Source organism: Canis lupus, chromosome 1, assembly GCF_048164855.1.
Source record: "Canis lupus baileyi chromosome 1, mCanLup2.hap1, whole genome shotgun sequence".
NCBI classification, from domain to species: Eukaryota; Metazoa; Chordata; class Mammalia; order Carnivora; family Canidae; genus Canis; species Canis lupus.
In genome coordinates, this window is record NC_132838.1 from 49366619 (window position 1) to 49384946 (window position 18328).

Sequence of the window (18328 nt, forward strand, 5' to 3'; positions counted from 1 at the left end):
TATCATCCCTCCATACTGGTGCTGCTGATTGCACTGGGATGGGTTGTGCACTGGGCTCCTCCACCAGCTGCAGGCTCCTTCATCCAGTCAGCCCAGGGTCCCGCATGCAGCATATATTTGATCCACGCATGCCTCAGGAACAAGTGTCTGAGTGGCTAGAGCAGCTGCTAAATGTAATTACAAAGAATAAAGAACCCATACAGTTCCTGTTTCTAAGAACATAAGATGGCTGAGATAGAAGGATCCCGATGTGTCCGCTTCACTTTTGGGATTGGGCTTTTGCTCTCCCTGGTGGTTATACAAACCCATTGCCTCATTGCCTCCTTAGCTCTTGCTGAGCAGCTGAGTTCTCTAAAACTGTCTGCCTTGAATCCGGGGCAAGGTCAAACGCTCCTCGGCCCCTTTAAATCTGGCTGAGGTGATCTAAATTTAACCCTGTCCTTCCTTTTCTTTCCCTTCTGCTCCAAGATATATCCATTCACAGAAAACACTACAGGCAAAACAAAAACAAAGACAAATAAATTAAAACCACTACAGGCGGGATCTCTTTATAAAGAGTTCCACTCCTTAAATGAATTGAAGTTTTTTTTTTCATTTAAGGAAGGTTAAGTTCCTGCAACATCAACGAGTATCATGGACTTGGATTGAACATTATTTGTAAATGAATTAACAAATTACAAATCATTTCACATCAACAAACACTGAGCTGTTGCTCCATATGCAGAACTGTGATTATTCTTGATCTTAAACAAAATTTGGAGACTTATCTTCTTGGAAATCCGGACTTGTTACTTCTCTTCGGTGTTGACATTTCTCTTTAGTTAAACTTTAAAAATCACTCTGAGAGCACTTAATCACAACATACTGTATGATCTACTCCCAGAGCTCAAAGGAAGATGTAAGAATAATAAACTAGAAAGGGCTCCAGGACACACTGCTTTGAAGAACGTGCACAGGTGGTTATACTCCAAGCCCCCCTCACAAAGGCAGACGGTTCTGTCCTCCCTTGCCCTAGCTAAGAGAACCTTTTTTTTTTTTTTGAAGATTTTATTTATTTATTCACGAGAGACACACAGAGAGAGGCAGAGACATAGGCAGAGGGAGAAGCAGACGCCCTGTAGAGAGCCCAATGCGGGACTTGATCCCAGGACCCTGGGATCATGACCTGAGCCAAAGGCAGATGCTCAACCGCTGAGCCACCCAGGTGCCCTGCTAAGAGAACCCTCTCAGAAAGAAGAGAAGCTCTCATAAATGGCTTGCTTTTTCCCTGGAACTCGAGTGCCTTGACATTTTCAGAGTTTTTCTTAGTATCAGCTTTTTGACAGAATTGGTTTTAATTGGCAATAAACAGAAAACATGTTTCTCAAGGATTTTCTATCAGCAACTGTCACAATCACCCAGAATATCCTCCAGAATTTTAGATGTAGCTGCAACTTGGGAGATAATCTGGCCCCCAAATTTGCCATTTTCTAAATAAACTAAGATTCAAAATCAGTACTTTCTTCAAGCTCTCTAAGCAGTCTCTTTTTGCATTGGCTTTCATCATTTGCCAGCAAATTACAACACAGTCTCTGCTAATGCATTTATCATTTGCATTTCGTATAAAGATAGCAGTCTATACCAAGGCGGATGTGCTAGTTGCCTTCAGTTTGTCTATGTGCCACACACACGAGCAACACACATGTAAGCGAGAGTAGGATGGCTTTCTCTTTCGATATTTGTATAGACAACTTATTATAGTAGTTTCCAAATACAGAGAGTCTATTAAAAATGAAGCTCTTGTCCTAAGGCTGCTTGTTGAGAAAATCATGCCTTATTAATCTCTCATGTTCTTTAAATAATGTAGAAGGACAAGAATGATTTCAGTGCAGGAAAAAAGAGACTGAAGTGAACCAGGGACAAATACTTAGTTCTGAGATAAATAGTCTCTATTCCAGACCTTTTCTGCTGAAGAATATATCAATTTATCAACTTAAAGGCAAATAAATCTGAAATAAATGCAGCCTCATGCCTGTTAAGAGTCTATTCTGCTATGTTACCTGTATACTTTTCTTTGGGGTCTGTCCTCATGGTTGTGGGGAACAGCTATGTTACAACCTGGCTGCCACCAATGGCCATGGCTGGTTGGGTCTGGATGGGCCAATACTTTTTCACACCGCTGCTGGCCATAGTCAGTCCTGGCTGCAAGAATAATCACCAGACCCAAATTAGGACAGAGTTGTTTCTTGTTAATTTTGCAAGTGGAATGAGGAGAAGAAATTATTTCTTGGACATTGGGATTATGAGATGAAATGTTGAGGATCCCTCAGAAAACCACTTACCCCCCTCCATGTGTCTTGGGGAAGAGGAAGGAGCCAGTCTGCAAAGAGAGGAGCCCACATGTGAGGCTGACATGCAAAGCACTGGGACAGGGAAATTGGGGGTAACCTCATGGCAGTGCTGGGGTCCTGAAGTCTAGGTGTTTTCTGATTTTGAGTTCTGTGAGTCTCTCCAGAATCTTCATGGCAAATTTATATCTTTAATTCCTAAAAGTCAATTCATTACAGTGAAGTAAGCTTTTCTTCATATAAACAGAAAGTGGTGTGACCTACAGGTGTCATTTACTCAGAGGGTGGTTAATCATGTTTTATAACTATTTTTGTAAATGTGTAGAATTTGGTAGCAAATAACAGTGAAATCTTATTTTGTCTTTTCAGCCTATTTTTCAATATGTAGGACATTCACAATTAAGTTAAAATTATGTTTTTTTTTAATAAAGATTTTATTCATTTATTCATGAGAGACACAGAAAGAAAGAGTCAAAGACACAGGCAGAGGGAGAAGCAGGCTCCCTGCAAGGAGCCCTATGTGGGACTTGATCCTGGATCCAGGGATCATGCCCTGAGCTGAAGGCAGACGCTCAACTGCTGAGCCACCCAGGTATCCCAAAATTATTATTAATTTTTAAAGATTTTATTTATTTATTTATTTATTTATTTATTTATTTATTTATTTATTTAAGAGAGAGAGAGAGAGAGCAAGAGAAAGAGAGGATGAACACAGGGAGGGGCAGAGGCAGAGCAGGGAGGGAGACTTAGGGCTTGATCCTAGGATCCTGAGGTCATGACCGAGCCAAAGGCAGATACTTAACTGACTGAGCTACACGGGTGCCCCCAATTTAAAACTATGTTGTGGGAAGTGACATCAGCAAGATGGCCAGATAAGAGGATCCATATCAACAATAGCCATTTGGCATTCATCTATAGACAGTAGTGGGATGTAGGACTTTGCATCATATGCAAGGGAACCTGGAGAAGTCTTGCCTACAATGCCTACCCACATTGAGTACTGGGCATACAGACCTTGGTGTTGACTGTGGACTCTGCAGTGGCCTGTGACCTGGCTTCAGCCCCTCTGGGTTATGGTCCAGAGGTCCCTGGAGAATACTGAATTAGACAATCTCACAGGCAGCCTTTGTAGAAGTCCAGGAGTCCAGCAGAGAGGTTCCAGTACAGCATTAGAGCAAAAATATCCATTGGACGCATTTGAGAAGGTAAGAGGAACAGTTTGGCTATACTTGCATCACCCGTCTCCCAAGGGGGCACACCCAAAGCCAAAAGAGTCCTTGGCCCATCATTTCTCCGGTGGGGGAAGTGAGAGGTGACCTGCCTTCTCTGGCTGTGCTGGATGCTACGAAAGAGGCTATTTTCTCTCTCACCCCATCCAGAGTACTGAGTCCTGAGCTGCATGATTGGGCAGTGGGGAGAATCTGGAATAGCAGCCAGGTCTTAGAATAGATCATATCAAAGGGACATGGATGCCACTAACCATGTCATGGACTCCATCAGGAAGCCTGCCCATGAGCCACTGGGAATGTCTCACTGGTAGATACCCCCAACTGTCCCACAGGCACTCCTCAACTCTATGCACCCCACCCTGTGGCCAACAACCTGTGTGCATTCCTGGTGGCAATGAGAGTGAGTTTTGGCAAATGCCTAGTGAGCATGAGCAGAAGTTAGTTCAAATCTGAGGACTAGGGGAGAGCACAAACTTGAGCTTTTGTACCACCTTTGGGAAGGCAAAGGTAGGCTCTCAGCACTTGGCTTGGTGCACTGAGGGAAAGCATACAAGCTTAAGAATTCTGCTACAGAAGGAAATGGGTGTAACCATAGAAAGCCTAGTAGGGTTGGTGGAAACTATCTCTCTTGATGTCAGTTAGTAAGATTGGAGAAGAGCACTTCTACTTCAGATATGAAGACAGCAACATGAGACTTTGAGGAATATGAAAAATCAAGGAAACATGGCACCAGTAAAGGATCACGATCATTTTCCAGGAACCCACCCCAAAGACATGGAAACCTACACTTTACCTGAGGAAGAATTCCAAATTCCTGTATTAAGGAAAGTCAGAGACCTACAAGAAAACACAGAAAGACAATTCAACAAAGTAAGGCAAACATTACAAAAACAAAATGAGAAGATTGACAGATAGAAATCATAAAAAGAACCAAACAGAAATTCTGGAGCTGAAGAATATAATGAAGGAAGTGAAAATGCAAAGAGAGCATCCACATCAGAGTGGATCATGCCAAAGAAAGAATCTGTGTAGAAGAAGATAGAACATAGAAGTTATATAGTCAGAGGACAAAGAAAAATAATGAAAAAAGGGTGAAGAAACCTACATGACTATGAAATATCATCAAGAGAAGAAATCTGCAAATTATTGGAGTCCTAGAAGGAGAAGGGGTTGGGACAGGAAGCTTATTTAAGAAATAATAGCTGAGAACTTCCCAAATCTGGGGAGAGATTTAGCCATCCAGGGTCATGGAAGTCATAAATCTATAAATACAATTCAAAAAGATCTTCTCCAAGCATATTATAAAACTAAAAAATCAGAGATAAAGAGATAATTTTAAAAACAGCATGAGGAAAGAGGTTTATTACTCAGAAGGGCACCTCATAAGTCTATCAGTCTATCTGTTCAAAATGCTAAAAGAAAAAAATGTTGCCATCCAAGATATGATTTGGAAATACAATGTACCAAAACTTATGGGATGCAACCAAAGGAGTGCTGAGGGACAATGTTAGTGATAAATGCCTATGTTAAGAAAAAGGAGAGATTCAAATAAACCTGACTTCATACCTCAAGGAACTAAAAAGATGAACAAATGAAGGCCAAAGTTAGAAGAACGAGGGAAATTAAGTAGATCAGATAAAAAAATCAATAAAACAGAGGACAGAAAAACAATAGAAAACATCAATGAAGCTAAGAGCTACATTTTTTTGAAAAGATAAACAAAAGTGACAACTATTTACCTAGAGTTAGCAAGAACAAATAGAGTAAGGACTCAAATAAATAAAATTATAGGGGCACCTGGGTGGCTCAGTCGGTTAAGCATCTGCGTTTGGCTCAGGCCATGATCTTGGGATCTTGGGATTGAGCCCTACATTGGGCTCCCTGTTAGTGGGGAGTCTGCTTCTCCCTCTGCCCCTCTCCTTGATCATGCTTGGGTTCTCTTTCCATTCTGAAATAAACAATTTTTAAAAATCTTAAAAAAATAAAATTATAAATGAAAGAAGGGATATTGCAACTATAATACTACAAAACTACAAATGATCTGAAGAGATTACTATGAACAATTTTATACCAGTAAATTGGACAACCTAGAAGAAATGGAAGAGAATTCCTAGAAACATAGAACCCCACCCCCACCCCCCACCCCATGGCTGACCTCAAGATGGAGCCAGAGAGAGGCCAAAGGGCCAACCAGCCTCCAAAGCAGCAGCCAGAGTGGAGACACCTCTTGCCCTACCTAGGGGCAGTGTTGTTCCCAGCACTTTTTTTGAAGAACTGGCTGGCAGAATGGGAAAAGATATGGCCAGGCCGTTGGAACCAATAGGACAGTGCTTCTCCAGGTGAGGTTACTGGATCCACAGCATCACCTGGAGACTTACTAGGACTGCACATTCTGACACCACCCAGACCAACTGATTCAGACACTGTAAACAGACTCTCCAGATGTCTGAGAGCCACCGAACCAATCCCCCACTTTGTCACAGGAATCCTGGAAGATGGCATCTCTGCAGATGGCCCCATCCACACCTGACTGCTGGTCCCATTGGGCCCTCAACAGCATGGGAAGCCAGACCTCCCTTCCCAATGCTCAGTGGCCCAACAAGAAGTGGAAGCTGGCAATTCATTATGGATTGTTCTTTCTGTAGTTGGATTGCCTGCAATTGGCTGCAGGAAGTTCCTTTGGAAAATCTTCTTGGGTAGGATTTTCCCCCAGAATCAGAAGTCAAGCTAAGTGTGTTGATACCAGGTAAAAGAGATGAACTTCCCATTCAGGTAGGTGCATTCAATTTACCTTTATCTTTTCTGTTCTTTCTCCTCTGCATTACCTCTGCAAAAGGAAGGTCAAGAATCAGACTCTGTCCCCAGCTCTTAGGATATTCTTTGCTTCTGAGATGGGAATTTTGCTTGTGCATAATATTGCCGAGGTCAGTCATGGAGATTCAGACACCCTTTAAAAATAAATTAGTTTCATTCATTTGGGGAATATAAAAAATAGTGAAAGGGATTAAAGGGGAAAGGAGAGAAAATGAGTGGGAAATATCAGAGAGGGTGACACAACATGAGAGACTCCTAACTCTGGGAAACGAACAAGGGGTGGTGGAAGGGGAGGTGGGTGGGGAGTTGGGGTGACTGGGTGACGGGCACTGAGGGGGGCACTTGACGGGATGAGCACTGGGTGATCTGCTATATGTTGGCAAATTGAACTCCAATAAAAAATATACAAAAAACAGAAAAAATAAATTAGTTTTTAATCCTTTGGGTAAATATCTAGTAGTGCAATTGCTGCATCTTAGGGTAGCTCTATTTTTAACTTTTGAGAAACCTCCATACAGTTATAGCTTACATTCCCACTGGGTGAGCATAAGGAGGGCACGTGATGTAATGAACACTGGGTGTTATATGCAACTGATGAACCACTGAACTCTACCTCTGAAACTAATGATACATGATATGTTAACTAATTGAATTGAAATAAAATAAGATTAAAAAATTAGTTTTTAAGTCTCCCTAATAAAACAACTAGTGAGTCTTTAAATATCATAAACATGATTCACTTTTAACACAAGATAAAAAATTTTTATTATGTACCCAAAGTCATAAATCAGAAATGATATAATTCAAATACATTAGTTGTTTGTGTTAAGAAAAACCCTTAACAACAAAAACTAGTATAGATCAAAATAACCTTTACACTTCGTATTTTCTTAATTATGAATTAAGTATCTACATTCATTCAATATGTAGAAGAAGGGGATCATTTATTCAGTCTGGACAATAAGTCTGGAAGTCCCTGCCATAAACTGTGCTTTGTTGGAAGCCAAGGTCCACAGGTCAGATTGCTGCTCTATCCAGTCTTTTCCAGTTATCCATTAAATCATCTCCTGGGTGGCATCTCACTCTCCCAAGGAAAAGCACTATTTATTGGAAAAAGGGGCTTCTCATGGTTGCCATCTGCTAGGGGCTGAATCATGCCCCCCTGACCCAATCTGCACATTGAAGCCCTAACCCCAGTACCTCAGAATGTGAGTATATTTGGAGAGAGGGTCTTTGAAAAGGTGATTAAGTTAAAATGAGGTCATGGAAGGGGCCCTAAACCAATTGGACTGTGTCCTTCTAAGAAGAGGTCAGGACACAGACACATAGAGGGAAGGCCATGTGCAGACACAGGAAGGAGAAGGTGGCCATCTAGAAGCCAGGGAGAGAGGCCTCAGAAGAAACTAAGCCTGTTGACACCTTGATCTTGGACTTTCCAGACTCTGGAATCATGAGAACATAAATATCTGCTGTTTAAGCACCCATCCTGGGGTACTTTGTCATGACAGCCCAAACAGACTTATATCCAATCTGATCCTCCTCCCCAGCCATCTGTCTCCTGGAGAACCGGGGCTGTCGGCTTCTTGGTTTCCCTTCATGCTTGCTTATCCCCAGCTCTGATTTATGAGCCCTGTCTTCTTTGGTATTTATAGCAGTTACTCTTTGGCATCCTTTGCTCTTTGAATAAACATGACCTGCCCCTTCCCCTACGTGTGGAATAAAGATGCAGCAGGTTTGACCGGTAGCTCCTGGCATCCCCTTTCTCTCAATCCCTGCTAGAGCCTTCCTTGGGCACCATATGTTGTTAGTTATGACTTATTTTGTGTGTGGTCCTTCAGTCTCCTGTCTTTGAATGTTTCTTATCTGAGCCCACAGGGTGGTATCTCCATCTCTAGTGGTCTCCCAGCTGTCTTTAATCTTGCAGTATGAAATAAGAACATCCAGGACCATGAAAATGGAATGCTGAGGGTCTCTAATTGTGGTTTGTCGTATCCATACGCACATCAGCACACATGTGCAAAGCCTTTTGGTTGAATTATAATTTGTGGATGTACCTGCCTCCATTCCATGACATTCTAAGTCTTTCTTGGATCGAGACTGAACTGAATTTCTCCCTGTAGCTCCAGGCCTACCAGGAAGCCTGGTATTTTTAGGTGCATAACCATTTCTTTTTTTGAAAGGGTGGATGGGTGTATGCTCATGAGGGAATGCAAGCTTACAGAAGGGAAACTATAATTTCTGAGAATTGAAACATTACCAAACTTTTCTACCCACAGGGCAGGACTTATCTCTTTACACAAAACTTCATAAGTAAACTAGATCATTTAAAGTCATTATTTTAAAAAAGATTTTATTTATTTACTTGAGAGAGAGAAAGAGTGTGTGTGAGTAGGGAGTGGAGTGGAGAGGGAGGAAGAGGGAGGGAGAAAGAATCTCAAGCAGACTCTGGACTGTGGAGATGGATGAGGGGCTTGATCTGATGACCCTGAGATCATGACCTGAGCGGAAGCCAAAAGTCAAACCCATAACCAGTTGAGCGCCCAGGCGCCCCATAAAGTCATTCTTGGAGCAGGTTGACTCTATACACTTTGATTTTGAATGAAACACTGGTTTTGATTCTTTACCCCCGTCCCCTTTCACGGAGCCCAAACACCTGTAAAAATCAGGATCAAACCCTGGGGTCACACAGAAGAACAAGATAATGTGTGACTTCTTTCCTGCTACATGGAGCTGAGGTTTATTCTGTGGCTAGAGGAGAGGAGAAGAAGTCTGGGCATAGCACCCTGGGTGGAGGGGATGCAAGCAGCAGGAGGAGGGCTCTGCAGGCTGTTCTAGAGAGAGACGTTGCAACTACAGCTGGAGGTTCATGAGGAGCTGCTGGGGTCCTGGTGATGCTGTGTTGGGGGCACAGATAAAAAAATACCCCAGAGACCTAGGGAGGCCACTCTCTTCCCTTCCAGGGAACCCAGAGCACATGATATGGAAGCATGAGGTGGCAGGTGGCCACGGTGAAGATGCCATCCTGTGCTTTACTAGGCAAGACGAACAGGAGGGAGTTCATCCACGGTCCACACAGCTCGAGACATGTAGGGCAAGGCTGCAAGGCAGGGCAGAGGCATGATGGCTTCTGAAGTGCAGGTCCTGATGCTCAGCAGCCTTGGTTCTTCACCCCAGCCCAGGAGGCCTCAGGGACCCTTCCCTTCCACTGAAGATTCGGTTTTGCTTTTCAAGAAAGTCAAGTAGTCATAGAGATTTGTCTGATGAGGCCGCATTACATCATTACGAGGTGTGTGCATTTCCGATATCATCTCCCCCATTCCCCTTCCCTCCCGTGCCATCCCTAGGTGTCCCCTCACTCAAGATTCACAAGGGGGTCTTCCCTTCATCTCAACCCCTATTTCATTTATTTTCCCCACCACTCAGTTTAGTACTTCTTTCTCCCATCCTCACATATTAGTTTTGCTTACTCGCCTAGGTCAGGGTGAGTTCTTTGAGGATGGGGACCTGGTCTTACATTTTTTTTTTTTTTCAAATTCCAGACACGTCTACCACATGCTGAGTACACAGCTGGTATTCTGGAAGTGTTTGTTAGCTGAATGAATGATTTTCGACAGAGAGGGCCTGTGAAGACGGTACATTTCCTAACAGCCTCGCACAGCTGCCCATGGTGCAGATACCTCTCCCCATGGGTCAAAGAGGGCCTGTGAAGACAGTACATTTCCTAACAGCTCCGCACAGCTGCCCATGGTGCAGATACCTCTCCCCATGGGTCCTTTGTCCTCTGACTGCAGAGTCCACATGCTCTGTGAAGATCCCAACTGGTTAATTTTGGAGACAGAACCTCTGAGCACCATCAAGTCGGCTCCAGTTAGAAGTCCTTTCAGAATTCTGTGCCCAACCAGCATCCTGGGAGCATATCTTTTTCTTGTACTGTGAGAGGGCACTCAAAGTTTGTTCAACACATACATATAAATGAAGAGAAAATAATATAAAAACTCTCTTATCTGAGTAAAAGAATGGATTTGTATTATTTGCACACTTGCCACGTGCACAGCTGGGTTGCACTGTTTTATGGGTGGGACCCACAGGGAGGGAACAAGCTCTGTTGCCACCAAGCCCAGGGCTCTGGCTGGAGAGGGAGGGGGTCTCCGTGCGCCATGGATCTCCATTTCCCTCTGGTGGCAGGTCTGTGCACTGCACCGGGTATCCCCGAGGCTCACATGCGGTTAGGTTTGAACAGAACGGGCTGCAAAACCTTAAAGGACCGACCCTAGGGGCTTTTGATCCCCCGCATTTCTCCAGTGGAAGTGTCGTGACCTGATTCTGAAAAGCCTCGGAATTCCCTCCACGACTAGAACTTTGTTGGAGTTTCGGAGATGCTCTAAAACATCAGCATACTCTGGGCCCCGGCGATGACTACTTTCTGATCATCCAGTGTCCTGCAGTTTTGTTTTCTCACTTGCATTTGTGTTTATGGTCAGGCTGGTGCCAGGTGCTACCACTTGACCTGGCAGGGGAAGCACAGAGAGGCTCGGGCTCCCGACTCCCTAGGGCCACACAGGTGCTGCAGCTGGAGGACTGCCCGCAGCACTCCGCAGGGTAAGCCAGCCTGGCACTGAGCCTGCGCGGCAGGCGGCTCGCTTGGAGGTGAGGGCCAGTGGGCTTTCAGAAACGTGACTTTTTTTTCTTTGGTTTTGCCAGCCGAGCTCTATGACTTGTGGTGTTGTTATGGCTTACTAAAAAAAAAAAAAAAATTATTTTTGGAATGTGCTTTGGTGATACTTAAGAGCTGGCTGCAAGCCTGAATGGTTGACAGCTTATTTTATACTTGTGCATATTCATGTTATTACAGCAAAAAAAGAAGTAATCCAACCATGGAGGTCAAACTGTCCCTTTAAATGTGATCCAAGTGCTGCACATTTTGAGCCGATGGAATCGAGGCCAAGGTGAGTCTTCCGCAGAGTCCCAGGGGGGAAGGTGGTGGCTGAATCAGAAATGCCCTGCACGCAAGAGATCAGGCTTTCAGATGCTCGGTCCTTGTTCTCTCCCCTGTGCCTCCTGAATCATCTGGATTTAAAAACATCTGTTTTGGGCAGCCCGGGTTGCCCAGTGGTTTAGCGCCCCTTCAGCCCGGGGCGTGATCCTGGAGACCCGGGATCCAGTCCCACATCGGGCTCCCTGCATGGAGCCTGCTTCTCCCTCTGCTGTGTCTCTGCCTCTCTCTCTGTATCTTTCATAAATAAATAAATAAATAAATAAATAAATAAATAAATAAATAAAGTCTTTTAAAAACATCTATTGTGATATGGATACACTCTGTGGTTTGTTTCTGTCAGTGGCGAGCTGATCTATAATCTTTGGGGTATGGTACTCCTTTCCCTGGCGATTCAAGTCAAAATGTATTTAGCACTATTCATAGCATTTTGCCTGGCACCACAGAACACACAACATGCGATTCTTGCCCAAGAACAGTTTATAATTAAATTTGGAGGAAAGACACAGTGCATTCTTTTTTGTTGTTGTTGTTAAAGATTTTATTTATTCATGAGACAGAGAGAGAGAGAGAGGTTGAGAGAGGCAGAGACACAGGCAGAGGGAGAAGCAGGCTCCCTGCAGGGAGCCCGATGTGGGACTTGATCCCGGGACTCCAGGGTCATGCCCTGAACCAAAGGCAAACGTCCAACCACTGAGTCACCCAGGCATTCCTCATTCTTTAAATAATTGGAATACTACACATCACCTTTTGTCCCAATTGCCGTGTGTCTCTTAAGACCCTTTGTGTCTTTGCACCCAGCAGTAACCCTTCTGTAAAATCTCCCAGGAAGTGGAGAATGAAACCCAGTCCCCTTGGTGCTTCAAGGGCATCTGTCCACGTCCTGAGGCCTCCACTCCTATCTTCCAGAAGGGGCCCAGAGTATTCCTCAGGTCCACCCTCGGGCTGGCCTCCAGAGGAGCTCTGCCTCTGATAAACATACTGCTTGTGCATTCTTAGCATGTGCAAGGCTCCTCAGGGAGAGCCCAGGTCCCTACGGTGGAGGCCCCCTTCCACGAGCAGCTGCTCTGCCATCGCAAGGTCCACTTTGCCCTCCTAGGAAGGCAGTGGCCTCTTTCTGGGGTTGGCCAGTGACCCTGGTCACCAACAGGGCTGCATGTGCCAAGAGCGCTATTGCCACAGACGTGTGTGTTGCGTGTGACTGCAGGTGTGCACGCACATGTGGAAATGTTTGTTCATGGGAGATGTGGCCAGCTTCCGGAAGATTTGGGGTTTTTCATGCATTGAGTGGTGCATCATCTGGGGACCCCCAGAGTCATGAAGGAGCTGTTCCTGACTCAGTGTAGACTCTCAAAGGTTATGTGACTCCAGTCAAAATCCCCAAACACCAGCATGTGGTATTTCCTAATTTTGGGCTCATCAGCTACAAATCCAGTGAGTGTCTTTTAAAAGTGTGGCCTTATATCTCTAGGGCCTACAGATATAGGGCCTGTGTCTATAACATAAGGAAGCGTGTAAGCAAGGAAACAGAGTTTGTGAAAACTTAGACAATCCTCATCCCTTTCACGTGTAAATTATCCATTTTATCCTAAACAAGTTTATTTTTTCATTTCTCACCAATCTCTGGGTGGGTTAGGCCAGCTGGGCCTGGGTTGACAGTTGGATGACGTCATCCTTTGTTCTCCAGCCGCCCTGGGCTCTTTCAAGAAGCCCTGTCACCTTTGCTGGTGTCCCATTGGTCAAGACATGTCACATGACCCCTCTGCTCTGGCAGGATTTAGAGTCTGGATGGGCTGCAGAGGGAAGGACTATGTGGTCCCCATGACCCAATGGCAGAGTTGCACAAGCCCAACAGAGGCCCACAGTGGCCCCGCGTGGTGTGGGTGGCCAGGTGAAGCTGCAAGTCCAACGATCAGAGAGGCAAGGGACGGTCTGCAGCCCAGAGCAAGTGGCACAGAGCACAGGTGGTCTGGGATGGGACAGTGAGCTGGAGTGGGGCTTGGGGGGCCAGACGAGGCCACCAGCTACAGGAATTTGACATTTTTGCAGAAAGGGTGGTTCCACATGATTATTACTTTTAGCCAGGCTCACATTATTGCTCAGGTGACTAGCCATTTTACTTCTAAAATTTCAAGTTGACTGGAAAGTCATACAATTCTGTTTTTGGCATTTATTGGTGCGAGTGACAGGGCGGAATGGAAAATATGTGGGTGAGTTTATATGACTAGTCTAAGGATGATTTGTTTCATCTTTTTTCAGTTGCAGATGCGTGTTGACATTTCTGTGGGCGTTATCTTTCTCATCCCAATTATATGGTCAAAGGAAAAACACATTTAAACACTTGTAGCTCAGGCGGTTGTAACTTCTTTTTGGATGAATTTGGCACCAGGATTCTGGCAACGTCGTGAGCCGAAGTTGCTGGAGATATATTTATTATGGCCTGCAGCCACTGCAGCAGAAGTGGAATTTTGTTTGAGGTTGTAAAGAAAAATGGCTTGAGGATTTATGGAAGGACAAATTGCTTGGGTATTAAGTGTAATCAGTGCTCCAGGTGATGAGGGGTGCGAGGTGGCAGCTTTATTTTGCTCCCTGCTCCTCTGTGAAAGGTTTCTGCCCTCCTTCCCACCCCTTCTTTCTCTGCTCCTTCCACCGTCTTCAGCTCCTCTCTCTGTTCCTCTTTCTTTCTTCTGCCTTGCTTTACCCTTGAAGACAAAGTGGCCATTCTTGTGTCCTTGTAAGTCCCTAACTGCATGAGATACTGACAGGAGCCACCTTGAGGTTCAGTTGGGATGGGAAACCATGTGGGCCAGTTTTCCAGAAGGGCAGGCAGGAGTTTCCTTGGGAGATGAAGAGAAAATACAAGGAATGTTTAACCAGAGTTCCTAATACAATCTTTTTCTTGGGTGCATTCCCCTCCCACTGGAGTCTAGCATCTATTCTAGGGTTGGCACAGAGGTAGGCAGAGCCTAGATAGTTTCCTCCTCCTTGAGGAGAGGCTGAGAGAGGAGAGGAGGGTAGAGAGAGCTCGAGGGAGAGTTCAGAGGGAGAGATTGGGGGGAGGGAAGGAGGGAAGCGTCTGTTAGAAGATGCAAGAGAGGGGTAAGGAGGTGATGACATTGTGTGCTCCAGCATGGTGGCTTACACGTGGAAGTAGGGTTATATAATTTGAGAGGGAGATCTGCAGGACATCTCCTCAGCCAAGCACACAAAGGAGTTACTACAGGGATGCTCATCACAATATTGTTTATAATAGTAAAATGTTGGAAATAATTGGCATGTTCAATGATAAGGCAGTAGTTAAAAATTGTGGTTTTCCTTCCAATGAAATACTATGCAGACATCAACATAGCATAGTAGACCTCTACTTATTGACATTAAAGAGATCTATGATCTATGATATATTTTTATTTTATTTTATTTTATTTTATTTTGAAAAAGAGAGAGCAAGCATGAGTGCAGGAGGGGAGGGGCAGAGAGAGAGAGAGGAGAGAGAGAATCTTAAGCAGGCTCTACACTCAGCATGGAGCTGGATGAGGGGCTTGATCTCAGGACCCTGAGATCATGACCTAAGCCAAAATCAAGAATCGGATGCCTAATGGACTGAGCCACCCAGATGTCCCTCTACGATCTAAATTTGAAAAGTACTTTGGAAAAATTTTTACTACTGCCTTAAAATTTACAGAACATGTCTAGTTGATCCATTTTTTTGATCATATATATATGATCCATATATATGGATATATATATAAAACTCTATGTATCTATGTATGGAATATGTATATCTATGTATATATGCATGATCCATATATATATGGATATAAATCCATATCATATATATAATATATTATATGGCATATAATATGATAATATATCATATCATATATATATGATATATATACATCATATATATATATATATATATATATATAAAACTCTATGTATCTATGCATGGAAAAAATATGGAATAACAGACACCAAAATTTTTAACTGATTTTTTTCCCTAAGTAGTAGGATTTAAGGGCACATTCCATTCTTCAGATATATGTATGTATATATATGAAGAAATACATAATTTCTTTCTGTATTGTCTGACATTTAAAATAATAAGCATGAAAATTTTTGGAATCAGAAAATCATTAAAGGGATTGTCATTTTAAAGATAAAATCTATCCTGGGGCACCTGGATGACTCAGTCGGTTAAGTATCTGCCTTTGGTCAGTTCTGGTTCCCAGAATCGAGCCCCACATCAGGCTCCCTACTCAGCAGGGAGTCTGCTTCTCCCTCTTGCTCTGCCCCTGCCCCTGCTCATGCTCTCTCTTTCTCTCAAATAAATTTTAAAAATATTTTAAAAATTAAAATCTATCTTGTGTATTGCTTCAATGAGGTAAAGCTTTCTGAGAAACTTAATTCTAAGTAGATAATTAGAACTCTTTCCTATGTACTTTCCCCCCTTTCTCTGTCATAAGCTTAAATTCATGTAGGTGGTTTTCTTTTTTTAAGAAAAAGATTTTATTTTTATTTGCTCATGAGAGACACTGAGAGGCAGAAACACAGGCAGAGGGAGAAGCAGGCTCCCTGTGGGAAGCTCGATGCGGGACTCAATCCCAGGACCCTGGGATCACGACCTGAGCCGAAGGCAGAGGCTCAAACACTGAGCCACCCAGGTGCCCCCCAAACTTTTTAAAGGACTGACCTTGGGAGTCCTGGGGCCAGGATTTAGACTCAGTACCCAGGGCTCCCTTGGGGACAATCCTGAAGTAGTTTATTAGGATCAGGCTGCAATTGCCCTCCTTGGGGCTTTGGCCTGAGACTGAGCCTGTGCTGCCCATCCCTCGCCCCTTCATCTTGCTTTCCTTGCTTCCCAGTTGGCCTTAGGAGCACTGCTGCCAGAATCAATACATCACTTGCACAGTAATCATCGTAGGGTCCACTTTGGGGGATTTTGACTTGAGACATGAGTCCTATGTACGGTGAAAGCCACCTGACGTAGCTAATTGTATGTGGTGCACACAGGGTTATTGTCAACAGTGCACGTGTATCTTTGGGCCCGCTGCTGACCCGTGAGCACATATAGAGATGTAAGGCCCAGCTGACGTCCTGGTAGGATACACTTCTTCCTCGAGAGATGGAAACGAGTAGAACAAAGGTTAATAATATGCAGGTGCAGGATGTTATTTGAGACCTATTGGCCCACGTTTTCATCTTCAGGGCATTCTTTGCCAGCCTCTCCCTCCTACCGTGGCGTGCTGGAGCAGCCAGATGGTCCTTTTGTCCTAAGTGTGACACAGGCCACAGGGAGACCCACCATTCCGAAGGTTGGTGTGGTCAAGGACAGGAGCTGTCTCAGTGGGGAACTTGTGTGAACAGATGAACCAAGGGTCTGATGACACCTCCCCAAAGGCTCTTCACCCTCTAAACTTCCTGCACTTACATGCAACTCCAGGGAAAAGGGAGGGAGACCCTGACTGACATTGCATGAGGTTGCATGAGTTTCTCCTCACCGTGGTAGGATGAGGCATGAAATGAGAAATCCAGCTGTGATACAGAAAACAAGAGCTGAGATCCTCCAAGCACAGATGGGTGGTGCAGATGGTAGCTCCGTGACAGGGAGCATGTGCAGCTTTCCTGGGTCCAGGGAGGCTCTGCCACACAGGTGTTTTCTTGCATAAAGTCTTTTAGTATCTCAGACCTTCAGGGAAGTGAAAGAGTTGCTTAAATCAATAAATGAGGAAAACCGTAGGCAAAATCACACCCTCATATGCTTTGCTTTGACTTGCTCTACTTTTAAGCTTGCCTGAGGCGAAATGATCCCCAATTCAAGGCTGGTTAGAACTAATCAGAAGAATTTTGTTTAACAAAGCAGAGGGAGGTCAACCCTTTAAAAACAAAACATTCAAAAGATTGCATTTTTATGCAGACAAATGCATTAGATTTACTGAATCCCTCATATGTTCCCCCCCACCCCTCCACCTAAGGTGGTCCCTTGACTTCTTCCAGATAAACAAAGGTGGGAGACCTGTTTGCCTGGCTAGTTACTTCTCCCTCTTTCCTCCCTCTTTCCTTCGTGGTAACTTTTGGAATGAAAAATGGGTACATCAGACACTTGTTCCTTAAGGGACTTCTGTTAATCAATTTATTTTCTTATTTGTAATATAGGGAGAATGAGATTTGCCTTTCTAGTTATTAAGTCAATAGAAAGTAAATGAATCCTTTTAAAGTCTTTGGCTCGCATAGAGTATTACCTGAGAAAACCAATGCTTTTATGATTGATAATATTGAGGATGACATTGACGATGACAATGTTGATAAGCCCCTTGTAGCAATCAGGGTTTGCTCAGAGAAGCAGGACCTCTAGGGAAGAGAACAGAATTCCCTGTCTAGCTATCCAGTTATTCATAGCAACATTCCAATGCTCCTGGGCAATTTGTATTTGGTGAATAAAGTATTTCAACATTTAGTCAAACCTTCTTTTAAAGTTCTAATTAGGGATCCCTGGGTGGCGCAGTGGTTTGGCGCCTGCCTTTGGCCCAGGGCGCGATCCTGGAGACCCGGGATCGAATCCCACGTCAGGCTCCCGGTGCATGGAGCCTGCTTCTCCCTCTGCCTGTGTCTCTGCCCCCCCCCTCCTGTGACTATCATAAATAAATAAAAAATTAAAAAAAAATAAAGTTCTAATTAAAGGTTTACAATGTTCCATATGTAGGCCTCATTAAAGTTATTCTAAGATAATTTATGACTTGATTGCTTTATAAATGGAATCCTTTATATTTTGATCATTAATAGATTATTGCTGGTATGAATGGGAAAACCATAAATTTTTATTTACCATATATTCTTCTATTCATCACTTCACTTACTTTTTTTGGATTGTTAGGTTGCTGTTCATTTGCTTTTTTCCCTTTGATTTTTCATTTTCAACATGAAAGGAGAGAAGGCTTTGGCTTGATCAGTACAGATTTGATGGA

At 43.9% G+C, this 18328-nt stretch overlaps 1 pseudogene; it reads left to right on the top strand.

Annotated features, from left to right (window-relative positions):
- LOC140635246 (actin, cytoplasmic 2-like) overlaps window positions 1-18328 on the top strand; it is a 138939-nt pseudogene that overhangs the window by 105795 nt on the left and 14816 nt on the right.